This window comes from Arvicanthis niloticus, chromosome 14 (assembly GCF_011762505.2).
Source record: "Arvicanthis niloticus isolate mArvNil1 chromosome 14, mArvNil1.pat.X, whole genome shotgun sequence".
NCBI classification, from domain to species: domain Eukaryota; kingdom Metazoa; phylum Chordata; class Mammalia; order Rodentia; family Muridae; genus Arvicanthis; species Arvicanthis niloticus.
Window position 1 is genome coordinate 15,718,217 of NC_047671.1, and position 12,591 is coordinate 15,730,807.

Sequence of the window (12,591 nt, forward strand, 5' to 3'; positions counted from 1 at the left end):
CTCAAGGCAAGTCAGGATTTATTCTCAACCGACTGGATAAGATCCGCTTATGTGGGAATTTTTCTGACTCAGATTCCACTGATTCAATACGAACCTCACAAAGACATTTGCAGACTAATCCCAAGTAATGTCTGACCAAATATCTCGATGCCCTAGGCCAGACAAGTAGAGTCTTAACATTAGCCATGTTGAGCTGTCATACAGGCTACCACAGACAGGAGGCTTAAACATCCTAATGCTATCATTTTACATTTCAAGGGTGTAGACAGCCCATCACACTGTCCGAAAGACTGGCCTCTCCTGGGGCTTCTCTTTCAGCTCACAGGTGACCACTCATGCCTTTAAATGATCTTCCATGTCTGTGTCCAAACTTTGCCTTTTTATGAAGAGACCAGTCCTATTTGACTAGAATCCACCCTAGTGACCTCTTTGCTGTTCACTTACCTCTTCACAGACCTATCTTGAAGACTCAGCTACACTCTGAAGTCCTGGAGGGCTGGCTCTTCTAGCTGCATGAATTCTCAGGGAACGAATTTCCCATCATGCAGTTGACTGTAGCTATCATGCCATCCATTAGTTTAAGTGTACAGTCCAGTGAGATGGGAATATCTATAGCTCTCTTCATGACTAGAGCAACAGAGGCCGGTAAATTAGTCTAAGGCTATCCACTTAGAGTCCAGCAGAAAAGAATCACGTGGCTTTGAGGCAGGCAAGCATAAGGAATAGTTTGGTAGTCCGGGACTTGATTTGCTTTAGGTTATGCATTCCCAGTCTACTTCTTTTTGTAAAGTTTTATTTATTTGATTTTATGTGCATATGTGTATAATGGAGGGTATTTGTATATGTTGCATGCATGCAGATGAACTCAGAGGTCCAAAGAGGGTATTGGATAGTCTGACCTGGAGCACAGGGAGTTGGGAGCTGTCTTATGTGGGTGCTGGGTCTTCTGCAAGAGCAACAAGTATTCTTACCGGCCGAGCCACCTCACCTCCATTTCTAAATAATGCACTTGGCACCCTAACTTCTTTTTCTCTTTCTATTATGAATACACACCTCTCTTTAAACAATGGCTCTAGTAAATTCAACCATCCCGCCCCAACCCCACCTGCAGCAGACTTCTTGTCCATTCACCTCCGAACAATACAATCATTTTTCTTGTCCACAGGAACCATCAAATTTATGCAAATTCTATTCAAATACACTCCCAGTGTACCCGGGTACAAAGAATGAAAAAGTTGATCCAGCCAGAACTGCTATAGTGAACAGAGTACATATGCAATAAGGCAAAACTGTGCGCTCAAGTAAACCTTTAGGGAGAAACATCTTACGCCTATGTGTAGTTGGGTGTGCATATGATTAAAACTGGATACATTATGGGGGAGGAATGTGACCAGTTACAGGATATTTGATTATGCTGTAATACCTAAGATTGTGTTATTTACTGGGAAAAAAAAAAAACCTGTTTCTAGTTGTGGTTTGGCTCAGCTCTTAAACCACACTTTTAATTCCTCTGGCTGGAATAAAGACACGCCCTTACTACACACCTCTAATCTAAATAATAAAGGTAAAGTACCACCTGGGTGACTCTTACACAACCAAGTTCTGTTGCCAGTGCAAGATACAACTTTAGTTGCTTCTGGAACAGAACTTGTGTGTGCTGATTCTCAGGAAATACTCCCTGGAAGATTTCAGCTCAGTGATGCTGGTCTCTTCTTAATCATCATTAATTTCTCAGATCCAGTCAACCAACATCAACTATCCCAGCAAAGCACAGTTTGGCTTTAGTCTTTCTGGTATCTTGTTGGTCGCAGTTGACTCATCAGCCCCAGCTAACCAGAACCTCGGGATCTTGATTCAAAATAACAAATGTTCCTTATAGAGTCTAAATTTCCCAGTCATAAGCTAGGCCTCTCATCTGCACTGACCACATTCTTATCTTCCAGGCTCCTACAGAGCAGCTCAGCAAGCACTAAATGCTCAATGGTTTTTCTTACACACCCAGATTAGACCCTTAAAAACCAAAACTAGCCCCTTTTCCTTTAAAACACTTAAAAAGAGACCTCAGACTCAGCCTAGAGCACTTCCTGTGGCTTTCTGCTTACTTTCCTCCCTCTCCCTCCCTCCTCCTCCCCTCCCATCCCGTGTGTGTGTGTGTGTGTGTGTGTGTGTGTGTGTGTGTGTGTGTGTGTGTGTGTGTGTGTTGAGACAGGGTCTCACTATAAAGGTTGGCCTGGCTGGCCTCAATTTTGCTATGTAGCTTTAGACCAGGTTAGCCTGAAAATAACAGAGATCAAATCTGCCTCTGCCTCCTAAGAGGCACCACGCCCAGCTCTACCTTTATTCCTTTATTAAGAAACAAACAAACAAAAAAAAACCAAAACAAACAAAAAACCTCCCAGTCCCAACCTGGGTCCTACAGGGAGGAGTTTGAGGTGAACTAGGAGTCACCTGCTCTGTTGTACTTCCTCTTGTTTTAAGTCTCAAGTTAGGAATTTAATATCCTGGCACGTGGTGAAATCATGAAGTGTGCCTTTCCGGTGCGTAGCTGTGACTGCTCTACTTCCGCTGTGGTTCACCTGGCACCTTGCAGTCTTAGCTCCGGAGGCTGTGTGTGCTCTGCTGGGCTGCTCTGTGGCAGTTCCCTCCCAAACTCAGCTCACAAGATGGATTGAAAAAAGCCAAGAAACTGTCCATAAACACAGCATTTTCCCCATTTGGAAGAGACCAAACGATCCTTTTGATTTATTGTATTTAAATAAGGCAATGTGAAAAGTCAAGATGGGTTGTGTAATGAGTTCTGTGGTTTGGAGATTCAAAGACAAAGGGCAGGAAAGAACGGCTTCCTTTCCAGCTCAGCCCTGCTGTCTCTCTTCCCTTCCACTTACCTGCTGATGTGACAGAGTCTGAAACCAGCAGCTCGCAGGGGTCAGGCAACAGAACTGTGAGATTTGAAAAGATGCTCACCCAAGACTCCTCCAGATTAAAGGAAACAAAAAGTTATTCTTAGCTGGTGGGTTTCCCCCAAACACACATAAAGCATGGTAAGAGACAAAAATCAGCCAGGAATGAGTTTACTCAACAGTCTGGTATGGCAGTAGATGCTTGGTAAAGCTGGTTGCTTTCAAGTAGGTTGATGGCTTTGGGTGTGACCTGGTTTTCTAGTGGCTGTGCGTAGTTGTCCCCTCTTTAACTATGGAAGAACCCTGGCATTATAGGGTTGCAGAATTATAACGTAAACTCAGACTACCCTGTGGTTTGGAGGTTAAATATAGACCAGTTACCAGAGTCAAATACCTACTGGTGAGAAGACTTCCAGACACACTTTGCGTTTACTTTACTGTGTGAGCATTTTACAGGCCCCTAATTCTAGAAACAGGTTCAATATTTCTTGAGGAAAGATCTCACTGTGTGCCCTTAGCTGGCCTAGAACTTGCAGCGTATGAACAAGGCTGGCCAGGACCTCGCAAAGGTTCACCTGCATCTGCCTCTTGAGAGCTACCACACTCAGCCCTAGTTTTAATTCCTTGATTAAGAAGCCAAGGAAGCCACGAACCTGAAAACCCCTCACCATAAAATATAATCATCTACACATATGATATGTGTGTATGAATATACATATACATACATACATACATATAGAGGGAGAAATGCAAAAAGGCATATACTACAATATATAGAGTCTCTCTCTTCAAGTTGCCTGCAGATCCTGATGGAGAACTCTCTGCCACTTCTCCAGCACCATGTCTTCCTGTGTGCCGCCATGCTTCCCACCGTGACAATAATGGACTAAACCCTCTGAAACTATAAACAAGCCCCCAATTACATGTGTGAGAGTTGCCTTGGTCATGGTGTCTCTTTACAGCGACAGAACAGTGACTAAGACAACATTGATATAGTGTATTATTATATATTATATAGTCAGATATGAGTTGTAATCATAGATTGATCACCTCTACTTAATTATAACTTATTTTATATATTTTTCCATAAATGTGGAGGCTGAGAGGTCCTGAAAGGAGACTCAGGATGCCTGAGATCCAGTTTGAAGTCCTCAGCACCAGAGAGCTGATGGACTACTATCCAGTTAGGCCTTGAAGCCTAAAAGCCAAGAGCATTGAGGGTGGGAAGTAGAAGTCCCAGTTGAAGCAGTCTGAGAGTGAATCCATCTTTCTTCCCCCTTTCTGTTCTGCTCACGGCTCTAAAGGACTGGATGCTGGCCACTCATACTGGGGGGAAGCCCTCTGGTTTACTCAGTAAGTTAATTCAACTGTGAATGACTGGCTGTGGAGGTGGTCCAGTGCACAAATGCATTCACCATGCAACCCTGAAGGCCCAAGGTCAAGTCCCCAGAACCTATGTAAAGGTTGCATGCATAGTTTGAATAAACACCTAGAATCCTAGTGCCCATAAGGATGGTGGGAGATGGAGATGGAGATGGGAAAATCCCTGGAAGCTCCTGGGCCAGCTGTCCAACACTGGAGGTTGTCCTCTGATCCCACCCCTCAACAACAAGCACACTGGAGGTTGTCCTCTGACCACCCCCAACAACAAGCACATGCCGTAGTGTATGCACGCACACATATGTAATCACACGTTGTAGTGCACACTCAGAATCACACGCTATAGTGCACGTACACACACATTCACAATCACCCAAGCTTTAAGTTCCCTTTGCATCCATTTCTAACTCGCTTCTCTTTACTTTCTTTTTAGATTTATTTTGTTTTGTGTGTTTAACTGTGTTGCTTGCATGTATGTCTGTGTACCTTCTATGTGCCTGGTGCCTGAGGAAATGGTAAGTCTCTATGTGGGGTGCTGAGACTCGAACCTGGCTCCTTTGCAAGAACAACAACTGCCCTTATCCACGGAGCCACTGAGCCACCTCTCCTGGCCTGTTATCTTTTAGTTTTTCACTGTACTTTTTCCCATTAGCCTCCTGCTCCTACTGCCATGTCTTCCCTGCCCCCTTCATGCCAAGATGAAGCCTCTGCTCCTTAACTTGCTTTTGACAGGATGTTTTATCACAATTATAGATTTCGATAAACACTTAGGAGAACACTTGCCCAGGCCATTTGCTTCTCAGCATGGAACCCATTCAAGAGAATTCTCTCCTAAGTTGATTTGCATTTTTTACAAGATCAAACCTGTGATGGTCTGTTTCACTTTAATAAAGCATTTGTTAAACAGTTATGGCTACTTTCTCCCCACCACACTTGCAATTTCAACCTTACCGGTGCTCCCTTCTTTGACAAATTACAAATTTAAAACTATATATATATATATATACTTTTGCTTTTAATCACTAAAAACTGACTAAAAGCAACAATCAATAAATATGCCTCAACTTGGGTGCTATGATGATTTAAATTTTTCTGCACTAAACAACTTAGCCTATTACCTTTTTAATAAAAATATGTATTTGCTTATTTTTATGGGGAAGACTGTTCTGCCTGCATGCATGTATATGCACTACATGTGTGCCTGTGGCTGGTGGAGGCCAGAAGAGAACATTGGATTTCCCAGAACTGAAGTTACAGATGGCTTGAAGCTACCACGTAGGTGTTAGGAACCGAACCCAGGTCTTCTAGAAGGACAGCGAGTGCTCTCGACCCCTGAGCCATCTCTCCAGCTCAGTCATATCTTATAATACAGTGTCATTCCGGTTTTCAAGACAGAAGCAGCAAGAACACATTTTCCTCCCCAGAATAGGACATAAATAGCCTCTATCCCAGTTCCTGATAGAGTCCTTTTCCTCTCTGGACTCTCCTGAACAGTCTCTATCATCTTCCTTTCTGACGTTTCGGTTTAACATGCACTCAGCAGAATGGCCCACTAAGCTCTTCTTACAGAATTCTAAGACTTCCGTTGCCCAAAGCTCCAAACTCTTCCACATTCCTCCCATAAACAGTTCCAAAGGCCCGTGACTCTGATGGTCCAATTTATCCCTCACCTCAGTATCAGTTTTTATCTCGGTTACTTTTCTCATTGCTGTGAGAAATAAAACTTAATACAATAATTTAACAAAATGTAATAAAAAGAGATGTAAGGAAGGGTGGTCTGAGGCTTATATTTTGAGGACATGAAGTCCATCACGGTGGTCAGGAGTGACTATGGGAATATGCTGTGGCTGCTGACATTACATCTGCAGTAACAAAGCAGAGAGGTGAACACTAGTGCTCCCACTCACTTTCTCAACTTTTTTTTTTTTTTTACTCTGTCTAGTATTCCAGCCTAAGGGCTAAGGGCTGGTGGCATCTACGTTCAAGATGTGTAAACAGCCTCTGTGAAACCTCTCTGGAAACATCTTCACAGACAGTGGTGAGCCTCCTGGGTGACTCTAAATCCAGTTGAGTTGGTGATGAAGATTAACCATCACACAAATATTAAATAAATTAATGATGATGGTGGTGGTGGTGGTGGTGGTGATGATGATGATAAATGTTTCTTAAAGTTGGAAAGCTCTAGTCCCTTGCCCTTCTTCTATCTCCGTCTTCCTGGTTTAGATTTCGTCAAGGTTTTACTAATCTGGAGTCTGTCTCTATCTTCTCAAGTGGTCATCTGATCCCTGATGAGATTCCAGAACACTTCAGTGTTATGTTTCATCTTGTCACCATTGTCATCTTCACACACACACACACACACACACACACACACACACACACTCTTTTCCGTGACTACATTGCTTACAAAACAGAGCCCAAAGTATTCAACATCACATTAGGCAAATTCATCTTCCGAATCTTAACCTGCCAGTGTCATTTTCCAATCTCCAACCCTACAGTCCTTCTCATGGAGTAAGTCTGTCCTAGTTAGGGCTTCCATTGCTGTGAAGAGACACCATGACCAAAGCAACTCTTATGAAGGACAGCATTTAATTGGGGCTGGCTTACAGGTTCAGATGTTCAGTCCATTATCATCATGGCAGGAGCATGGCAGCATCCAGGCAGGCCTGGTGTAGGAGGAGCTGAGAGTTCTACATCTTCATCTGAAGGCCACTAGTGGAAGACTGGCTTCCAGGAAGCTAGAAGGAGGGACTCCAAGCCCACTCTCACAGTGACACACTTCCTTCTACAACACCACACCTCCCAATAGAGCCACTCCCTACAGGCCAAACATTTTCAATCCACCACAAAGTCCTAAGACTCCACATTTAACTTTTTATTCACAAATTATTTCCACCTTTCCGAATGTTAGTTATGGAGCTGAAGAGATGGGTTGGCAGTTAAAAGCACATATTGTTCTTGCAGAGGACCCGATGTCGGGTCCCAACATCCATGTCTGGTGACCCACCACTGCCTGTAACTGCAGCTCCTGGGAGGCCTTTGAAAGAAAGTGCCTGTGCCCATGTGCAGACATACGGGTAATTTTTTAAAAAATAAAATAAAAATAAGCCTTTAAAAAAATGAACTCAGCCGGGCAGTAGTAGTGCACGCCTTTAATTCCACCATTCTAGAGATAGGAGCAGGCAGATCTTTGTGAGTTTGAGGCCAGCCTGATCTATAGAGCTGAGTTCCAGGACAGCCAGGACCACACAGAGAAGCCCTGTCTCAAACAACAACAAGGACAACAACAATAACGAAACAACCAAACTGAACTCTCCCCCTTCCCCCACCCCAGAATTCTATCTTTCAAGGAGGAGAAAAAAGGGACAGTTCTGTGCAGTCTTCTGATGCAATTTGAATGTGAAATGGTCCCTTCAGGCTCAGGTTCTAAGGGCTTGATCCCCACGTGTTTGGGGAAGGCCGTAGGACTCTTAGGCTCGTGGTATGACAGGACTGACCACAGTAAGGTCTGGGGCTGTCCCATGAGAGCAGCTGTCGCAGCTTCCACCATATACGCCGAACAACTCCTCCGTGCCTCCCCTAGTATCATGAACGGAGGTGTTCTGAAACCACGAGTCAAGACAAATGCCTATGCGTTGTTTGGCTACAGTGACTAAAACAGCCTCTTTTATTTTCTCTTCCAGAAAAGCCTGGGTGTTTCTCATGTGCTTCTGTGAGCCTCCCCCAGAGCACAAAACACCTCTTTGGATAGCAGGAACACACATATATGCCTTAGCTCTTCCCCTTTGCAAACTATAAAATGGAGGAATTGACTTGTGTATCCCTTTTAGAGGCTGGCATGTTCTCTCACGTTAAGTGTAAACTCATTTATCTACAGGTGGTGAATTTATTCATCATTTAAAAACATCGTTAAATTGCTTCAACTTGAGACTTTTAGGATCTAAGTACATTTGTCAAGAGACGGTGTTAATCATTCCTCCTGTTATCGTCTGTTGGTCCAGAGGTTAATCTGTGTAGAGGAGTTTAGTTATCAGTCCTAGTGAATTGTCTCTGAGATAACCGTGGGAGGGTTTCTTGATTCGTCCTAGAAGAACCAATTCTTTTGTCCTTCCCTGGGAGTTAGGGGAGGAAAGGGATTCAGAAGGTTAAGTAACACATTCAAGGACTCAGCAAATGAAGGCAAAGATTAGATTACAGCTTGGCAAGGCTCAGGGAATGTGTGAGCTGGGCTCTCCCAGTGCTGTTTTTCAGAACAGTGGATGAGTCATCCACTGGCTTGCTAACAAATAAGTAGTGAAATCTGACCAACATCCCACACAGGATGCTGATAGCCCCCGGTAGACAGATGACCATCCTGTCAGCCTGGTAATGAAAAGAATCAGGTCTTCATTCAATACCTCTTTAGGGAGTCAGTCGGGCTGAGATCTGACCTTGGCCCAGGAGAGGGGAGGCAGACAGGGAGAACAGCAGGTGTGGTAAGAGAGTCGTAAGAAGGAGAAACAAGAATGTTTCTCTCATCCCAGCCCCACTGTGTTTGTCAAAAACTCTGCGAAGTACAAAGACAGCAAGCAGGCTTGGTCTGGCTCTCAACAGTTAAGTGCTCCGTACATACCCACTTGTGGACAAATGACTACCAAAGCTTGCAGTGACTTTGCATCAGTACTGCCGCAGGGTCTAGATGCATGTCTTAGTTAGGGTTTTACTGCTGTGAACAGAGACCATGACCAAGGCAACTCTTATAAGGACAACATTTAATTGGGGCTGCCTTACAGGTGCAGAGGTTCAGTCCATTATCATCAAGATGGGAACATGGCTGCATCCAGGCAGGCATGGTGCAGGAGGATCTGAGAGTTCTACATCTTCATCTGAAAGCTGCTAGCAGAATACTGGCTTCCAGGCAGCTAGGATGAGGGTGTTAAAGTCCACTCATACAGTGACACACCTACTCCAAAAATGACACTCCTCCAAATAGTGCCACTCTCTGGGACAGACATACTCAAACCATGTCAAAGAGATTACAAAAACTCGGCTCAAGACTCATCCTGGTTCCACTATTCTCTGTAAACACATTTCTTAGGTGTGTGCTCTGTTAGTAAGCCCTAGAAACAACTTATGTGCCTATGCTATTCGAACCTCTCTATCCAAGGTAGACTCCTCTGATGAGCCTCAGGCCTCAGTTGCCTGCTAAGAATCTGTACCCGTATGTTCCTTAAACTGAACAGGCTACAAACTGGTCTTGATGTCTTGCTACTCCTCCATTCTGACAGATGTTGGCATCACCTATGCCAATTAGCCTGAGAGTCCTTTTCAACTTCAGAGACCCCTTCACCTCCAAAACATACTTCCAGGCCCCTTTCTGCTCTGTCACTGCACTGACATCGTGGTTCCTTCTTATTTGGCTTTGCCTGGCTTATGAGTTCCCAGGAGTTCCTGCTCATCCTAATGTTGATCTCTTCTTGCTTCTCTTACACTCACCTAGCCACCAAAGTGATCACTCTGTAATCTGTCAGAAGTCATCTAGGAAAGGCTAAGACAAGCAAGTGTATTTTCTGGAAATGGCCCTCTGTTTTGCATGGCTTCACTGGTGAGATCTGAGAAATACAGAATTCTTAGAGATTTCATCCCATGATTGCATCTTGTTTCTGATATGCCTTTCCTGTCACTATTACATAGCCTACTGATTCCTGGGCATTAGCTCACCCTGTTGGGCACATTCCGTACATAGCAACATGAAGATGTACTGTCATGTAATAATGCTGTATAGACAAATTGATGATTTCACAATTCCTAATAATAATTTTATAGAACTCTTTAGTTGATACAAGTAATCCCAAGCCCTCTGTAGAATAGAGCTGCAAATAGAACTCTGTAAACCTTGACATGTCACAGGCTAATTGCACTAGGATTAGAAAGCAGATTTGAAACAAATTTGTGATCAAGAAAAAACACTCATTCTAGGTCAGATCCAAAGAAGAAGCCATAGGTTTATGCTATGATAAAGCAAGGCCACGGGAAACTATTGCTTTGAACTTATAATGAGCTTATAGAATGAAACACTGCTTTGAACCTATTATTAATATTCTTCTGTAACTCTTTTGTGTAACATTTTATCCATGAGGCAATTTTATAATGAACATTTGTCTAAGAAGGTATAAGAAGGCCAGAGAGAAGAAATTAAAGGTTGGCATTTGGGGCCCAGCTCCATCTAGCAAATGTATGTGGGGCTATAGCTAGTGCTTGGGCGTGGGTCCTGTTGGGCTGAGTTGTGGTTCCTGAGTGTCTGCCATGGCTCAGGGAGGCGGAAGCATGGGAATTTGACTGAATTCACTCCATGCAGCACTAGGCAGATGCTGGGAAGAAGCCACAGAGCTCCACCCGGACGTGGAGAGGTCTCAGAAGTCCCACGGGGGCAGAGCTCCTGGTTTGGGGGTCTCCAAGCCAAAGCGGCTGACTGGGAGACCAGTGGTCTCTGTCCTTGGGCTCCCAGACACAGTTGGGAGCAGCGGAAGAACTGAGACAGAGTGGGCATATGGGCTGGACCGGCCTGCAGCCAAGAGGGATGAGAGGGAGAAGCTCTGGTGGTGCCCCTCGAGGTGGAGACTCTTGGTTATGGCACTCACTTGGCTGGGTTGCTGGCTCAGCCAGCTTGCTTGAGTTGGCAGGCCTCCATGGCAGGAACACAGAGAAGTCTTCTAGCAGGAGATTAAGCAGCGGTTCGGTAGTCAAAGGCCTTCTCCATGGTTCCCCACAGCAGGGCCCCAAAGACACGAGGAACACCATGGTTTTAAAAGGTTTATTGTCATGGTGGAAAAATGGATCTAGCTGTATGCTCCCCCCCAGCCCCCAACCTCAGGGCTGACCTGAGTTAAATAGGGAGGGAGGAGGGTCTGGGAAGAAATGCTTAATTGGCTATGCCCTCTGGCCTTTAGGTATTTCATTAATATGGAGATCTCTTGAGGATGAGGTCTGTAGTCACACCCTCTACCTATGGAGGGGTTGGTAGGGGCATTGCCCTAGTGACTGAAAGGTGCTGATCAATGGAGGTCTTCGGCCTGGAGTCTGGGAGTATGGCGAAATGTATGCCGTCCCTTGCATGTATGGATACCTGTTTGGTCTCCGTCCATCTCTAGCCAGTGTTCCACCAGAAACCAAGCTGGTTCCACAAATGTATATATGTATATGTCTGTTTGTCTATATGTTTGTACATACATACGTGTGCAATGGTGAATTAGTTACACTGCTTTGGCTCCTGGTGGGTTGCACACATGCTGCACCCACCCAAAAGCTCTCTGAATTTGTGAATCACACACACACACACACACACACACACACACACGCACACACACAACCAGCTAATTTTGATATGCCTTGACTAGCTCAGTGGCTGGGCATTTCTAATCCTCCCTGCAGTTACCATACATTCGCTTCTCCAATTTAAGTATACAAAGTATACAAAGACTGGATAACAGATGCTAAAGCTAGCTTTCTTAAGTCTAACCAAGTTTTCTAATTTTCCTACCCCTCTCCACCCCTTTAAAGAATTTCTCATGATTCCTATTCAGCAGGAAGAAGTTGTGGAGGGTCATCATCCCAATCTCTTGGGTTTGAGTGTCTGGTTATAGTTATTTTATAAATTATAGGAAAGATTGTCATTTTAAGGGATAATTTTGAACAGGAAGGAAATAGCAGGGATGGATTATTAAATCTATTCTTAAGCAAAGCATTATATAGCCACAATCTTACATTGGTAGACATTGTTACAATTGATACAAATTAGAATTATAATTGGTATAGAATTTATGGATTGATGCAGACTTAAGGTTTTCATTGATATAAATTTCTTATATTGATACAAAATTTGAGATTGATATATTGTTACTCATAGATTAATTACATTCATATTGTTACTCATTGTGCCTGTGCAACATATTTAAGAATACAAGGCTTAGACCCAGTTCTTCTAATAACTGCTATACAAACTGTTTAGAATGACTAAGTAACGCAAGTTAAGGGCCAGGTAATAAACTCATGGTTATATTAGATTCTGATCTAATTTTATTAAGGTGCTTTCTACAATATTCAAATAGAAATAGCTAAGGGTAGTCAAGGCTTGACAATCCAGATATACTTTATATAGATAGGTACTCTTCAAAAACATCAGAACTCCACAGTCTATGACATTTATTATTAATTCATTATTGAAGATCATTTGACTAGAGACATGTCTGCTCCTGACAGTATCCTCTTCACAATTCAAAAAGAAACTGAGCATCAAAACCTCCATATGGAGTTGCTCCAGTTATGGCCA